A 5,894-nucleotide genomic window follows, 5' to 3' on the forward strand; every position below is an offset into this window, starting at 1 on the left:
CTCCTGGTGCTGTTTGTATTCTGTTATCTGTTCTTCTCATTTTGTTATTCCTGTTGTGCTATTTGCATCCTAAGCATTAACTTTGAAAACTTCACCACGGCAGCAAACCAGAATGAAGCATTTGGTTGAGCCTTCAGCTTTTGCAATGAACCAGGGGTTCCATGGGGTTGTTAGAGCAAAGACTGAAAACAGAGCCTGTTAGAGGATGGGACTGAGGAATTAGAAATATCCATAGCTATAGTCACAGAAATGGAGTGAGTGAAAAGCATACAGTCTTCAGGAACACAAGTTCTGAAACATATATTGTGAAAAAAGTGTTTCCAGAAGTCTGAGTATTGATATCTGGTGGAACTGATTACAGGAAAAAATGCAGCAAAGGGATCAGCTGAATGAAATTCAGTCTGTTGACCTTTTTCTGATTCCACCGTAGTAAATGTTCTCTCAAATACTGTTTGAAGGGACAAAGATCAGGAAGGGAGACAGTGGACCTCTTGGATCATACTGATGCAAAATAAATACATTTCAAATTTTTGAACATTGGGTAATTTCATTAATAGCCTTTAGCATAAACTTTTCTGTTCCATGTTTCAGCTTGCTTATGGATACACAATGTAGGTTTTACTGGCCTATGTGAAGAAGAAAGTGTATTTCTTGAAACATGAGTAAATCACAATTCACAAAATATGATACCCTTTAATGCGTATCGTTTGCACCCTTTTACACATGCAAAACTTGGTAAGTATAAGTGTGTTGTAAAATCAGGATGCCCAGGAGGTAGTAGAATTTCTGCTGCCAAAGCACAGGAATGACTATGTTAATCTGTTTCAACTTTTACTTGAAATGTCACAGACTCTGGGAATATCTACCAAATCTCTTATTTGATAGAAGGCTTATAGAAGATTTGAGAAGAATTTCTTCTTTTGGATTTGAATGTCTATTATATTAATATCATTTAATTAATGTTCTCATCTATTTTTAAGCTGTGGATGGGGTCTTCAAAAGTGACTTTGAAGTTTAGGCACCCTGGTCCCACTGAAGAGCAAAATTACATGTCTTTGGGAAGCTAATGTGTATTTCTGAAAGGCAAAGGGGAGAGGAACTCAAGGAATAATCTTGAAAAAAAAAAAAGGTTAAAAGCCTTTTGCAGATCTTGGTGCTTCCACTGTATGTCAGGTTCAGCCACAGACTTAGGCATGTGGCTGGGTCTCAAGATGCCTCATTATCTGCCCCAGCTGTCCTTTCAGAGTCATGTCCTTCTGCAGCCCTGCTGCCCAGCCACTCGCCACCAGCAGAGTCCTGCCACCCACACTCTGATATCCCATATTTTATGGGAGACACGTCAGAACTGCTGGTAAGCCACACGTACGTCCAGAGCCACAAGTTCTTGCTTGGATTTTTAGCTCACCAAAAATTTAGGAATAAATGAGTCAAATACCATCTCTGCGTGGATTCTCTGACACTGAATTAGCATGTTGCCTCCTATGAATACCCTTTTTCTGACAATTCCTCTCAGCCAGCTTTTGATGTGGACAATAGATGTTAGTATATCTGAGTCCCTGCAAAGTGCTGTCCCTCTGGTCTTTTCTGTTCTTTATAAAGATGTGTTGTGGTTAAATTATGTGAATGTATTTGTTCCCAGGGGGGTGAGAAGAAAGTGGAGTTTTGCAACATCACAAAAACATCATCATCAATGTGTCTACTATACCAAAAGATGAAAGGTTATCTTCTCAAGGGTAAAATAAAGAAAACAAAAGCATGGTCCTGTTATCATTCTTGTCACAGCTGATTTGCAGTCTTCTCTAGTCTGCATTGGAAAATTACAGATGCTCCTTGATTGGGTTTTTTTGTCTCTTTCTGTACAGATAAGTATGCAGTTTTCATTAGCAATTTCAAATTGACTTTCACTACTATTTTTCTCCTCAAGTCAATTTTTCCTTATTATCCTGTTTTCTTCCTTGGGAAGAGCAAAGGTTGGAAACAGGTTTGGTTAGTAGTGATAGTTGTAAATATTTATGTAAAATCACTCTCCAGAGGTTTTTTCACAATCACATAGAGCATAATGTGCTTCTGACCTTTATACAGTTTCCCAGGAAATCAATCCCTTGAAGAAAGCTCCCTCTCTATTTTCTATCTCCCCTACTTCAAGGACAAGTTCTGGCTTCAACCTCAGTGTTTCTTATGCTGGCTCTTTCTGCTAGGCCAGAAGAGATGTTTACTCCTTGGGGAGAGATGTGCCCAGAAGTCCACAACAGGATGTCACAGCAGTGTAGTACAGACTGCTCAGAACTGCACAGTTTTTGACTAGTTGGCTACAATATTTTGAGGTCCCTAGAGGAGAACAAGGAGGCTCTTTTCCCATAATTTTCTATGGCTTCAGAAAAAGTCCAGAATGTTATTTTCTTGCAGTGTATGGCTGCTGATATCCCAGGTCAGTTTAAAACTGAACTGTTAGCCTAGAGGAGGTTCAGGGAGTTGTCATCAATGTGTCTAAATATCTGCAGGGAAGGTGTGAAGAGGATGGAGTCAGGCTCTTTTTCAGTGGGGCCCCGTGACAGGGAATGAGGCAATGGGCACAAACTGAAACACCAGGAAACACTTTTTCACTATGACGATGACCTGGCACATATTCCTTGGAGAGGTGGTAGAGTCTCCATCCTCGGATATCTTCAAATCCATCTCTAGGTGACCCTACTTGAGCAGGGGAGTTTGACCAGATGATGTCCAGAGATCCCTCCCAACCACAACCATTCATGTTTATGCATTTCAAGTTCAAACCATCCTCCTCCTAATAGTCCACTGTACACAGCCTTCCCGTCCCTCCAGACTGTCTCCATTATTATCCAGGTTGCACTGCCAGCAGGCCTGGTAGAGTAGACCTTCCTGCAATTTTCCAGATGCTAATTATTTTTTATCTCAAAGACAGAAATGCACTTTGTAAAAAGGGTGGTTCGGAGCAAATACAATTATTTGGGAGTAGGGAGGGTGTCTTGTCCATATGTTAGATACCACTGTACCATTCCAAAAATGTGCAATGATGTTCAGCTTTTCAGGTTGGTATCGCCTCCTGTCAGTGTTTTCTATCTGCCTACAAGTTCTAGAAGATAGATTTGGTGCTTCATCTGTGAGACACTTCAGGTAAGGCAAACCTCATTTTGGTTTACCCTTTCTAAAGCAGAGGTTTACATTGGTACAGGTGGCTACTTACCAATAGTATTAGGGCAAAATTTTAATGTGTTGAGGTCTTATACGCTTGTCATTCACGTAAATAAATATTCTGTCTAATGGAAAAGGTGAATGCAATAAACAAATGGGGTTTTTCAGTGCTGTTAATACCATGGCCTAGGAAACTTTGTACTTGACGGTATTTCCCCTTCCAGTGGTCCTGGCAGTGGGTGAGGTAGCATCAGGGCAGATAATTTTTGTGATTATCTCTGAGCACCTTTTTGATCTTAGAAGTTTTTTTCTTCCTTTTTTTTTTAATATCTCAAATAAGTTTGTAGAAACTTACAGATGAAATGGAGTTGGGTCTGAAGATCTGGGCAGCTGCCCAGACCACACTGGATGGTCCTGGGCAAAGATTCAGAGGTTTCTCTCAGTGATTACAATGGAACAGTATCTATGACCTGAAAAATCTTGATTTCTCAGAACTGATATTTAACTGGATGTTTAGGTGGAGGTTTTTTCAGAAAGAAACTGATAAGCATTTAAGCTAGTATTAAACAGGTAGAGAGGATCTCTGGTACCTCTTAAGTCAATGTGTGTTGCAGTAAGAGCCAGTGAAAAGCTGTCACTGTTGGAGGAGACAGCAGCAACATGAATAACATGCTCTTAAACTCTTTATATTAATATAAGTGAAGATGTGGTCCTCAACATTTCCTTTCAAATTTTGAACTAAGGTGCCTTTATTTTTAAGGGAAGTTGTACAAAAAAACATTCCCAGTAGAAAATTGATAGATCTATATTGCTTGAGTCTAGGTACTGCAGCCACCTCTTGAGCCAGAAGCAATGCAGTGTAAATTAGGGAGGCTTTGAAAACGTTTTAGTTTTTATGGTAATATGTAGCCTGTTTCTTCACTGCTACTGAGTTAAACTCACTGGAACATAGGATGTAGTTCTCAAGTAACATGAGTTTCCAAAATTAAAATTTTGGAATTAAATTAAAACATGAGCATGCTTACCAAAGAAAGCTATACCAGATTAAAACAGAAAGGGAAGGAAAATAACAGGAAGGAAAATGTTGAGGAGAGAAAGTTGTGGAGTTTATTACCATTCCTAAGGAACCTGTTTATCAAATTTGATTAGGTTCATACTTTTTTTTTTCTTTTTTTTTTTTTTGCTAATACCTTTAAAAGCTATGTCTTAAATAAATGAATCCAACTGTATTTAGTTAGTAATTATGGAAATGCTTCAGACATCCATGTATCTGAGTGAATAGGAAAGCCCAATGCAAAAGTGTAGGAGTGTACAAACCAGCCCCAGAGGCAAAACTGAAGACACAGGTGTGGAAATTGAACAAAAAGTCACACAGAAAGGATAGGATCAAAAAGGAAGGATTAATTGAAGCAAGGAGAAATCCAGTGAAGCAGCATTTGCTCAGCTGACTATGGTAAATGAAAAATGGGTTATTGAGGGAACTTTCAATATAATTAAAAATTAGAAGTAACCTAATTTTGGATAACTACTGATCAAAAAGTTATGATTGTACCACAACTGCTGTTACTTGATACCTAATTCTATTACAGGTTGGAGTAATACAAGGCTGTTTTTAAAACACTTCAGTTCTCCAGATTAATGTTAGTAATCACTTTTCTGGCCACTCTTTTAGATCTGCTGAGTTAGAACACTATTGTGGTACTAATGATCCTCTGCACCTCAAACTGAGGGTGTCTTCCAAATACAGGTTTAAATCTCTTGATTAAGCTTTGGTTAGAATGTAAAAATGCAAATTTTACAGCATATAGTACAGAAAAATATATTTCTAGAAGGCGAGTGGGATGGATGCCTGCATGCTGTACTGAAAGTATCATAAAAGTGCCTGGCTTTTTGGTTTTATATGGTTTTGCTGTCAACAAAGCATAATGAGGAGTTTAATTAGTTATGGGCTTTAAAATAAGGGAGAATTTCTCCTTAGTAATCAATGAATGTAAGACAGGACTTTGATGCAATACAACCCATTTGGGTGCACCCAAAATAAAGCCACATATCAGATATTACTTAATACATATCAGATATTACTTAATAAGGAGACTGAAATGTTGACACCATTTGGATGAGAGGACTTTTGAAGTCTTACAGCACTTTGAACTCCAGGGATTCCAAAAAGGCCGGGTTATACTTTTCTGAGTCTGCCCTTTGAATTTTGAACTGTTACTGCAGTACACAGCATTGTGTCTCTGTGTTTGTATGAAAGAGAGAATGAGTATGTGCTGCTAGTGTTGCAAATCATGTTATGGTTATGTTACTTCCTACAGTATGTTCTACGTATGACTCCTACCACTTTCCTAGCAAATAAAACAATATTTCATGATTTCTTCTTCATTAAACCATTTCTTACTCATAATTTTTTTGGTCTTGCTTCTGTCTTGTCTAATCAGTGTTTTCAATCCTGAATCACATAATATTCTGCGTTAGAAGGGACCCACAAGATTCATCCAGTCCAACTCTTAAGTAAATTGCTCATACTGGGATTGGACCTGCAACTTTGGCATAATTAGCACCATGCTCTAATCAGCTCTGATCCTACATTAATTTCCTCAAAACTCCTGAGCCAAACTCAGCTCTTGTCCTCTTGTATTTCCCCTGTGTGCTCAAACCCTTCTCCTGTGCCAGGTATGTATAGCAGAGTCCTCTTCTGTGCTGTGGCCAGGACTAAATGTAATGCAAAGAGAAGGGGC

The sequence above is a fragment of the Passer domesticus genome, chromosome 3, assembly GCF_036417665.1.
Source record: "Passer domesticus isolate bPasDom1 chromosome 3, bPasDom1.hap1, whole genome shotgun sequence".
Taxonomy (NCBI): domain Eukaryota; kingdom Metazoa; phylum Chordata; class Aves; order Passeriformes; family Passeridae; genus Passer; species Passer domesticus.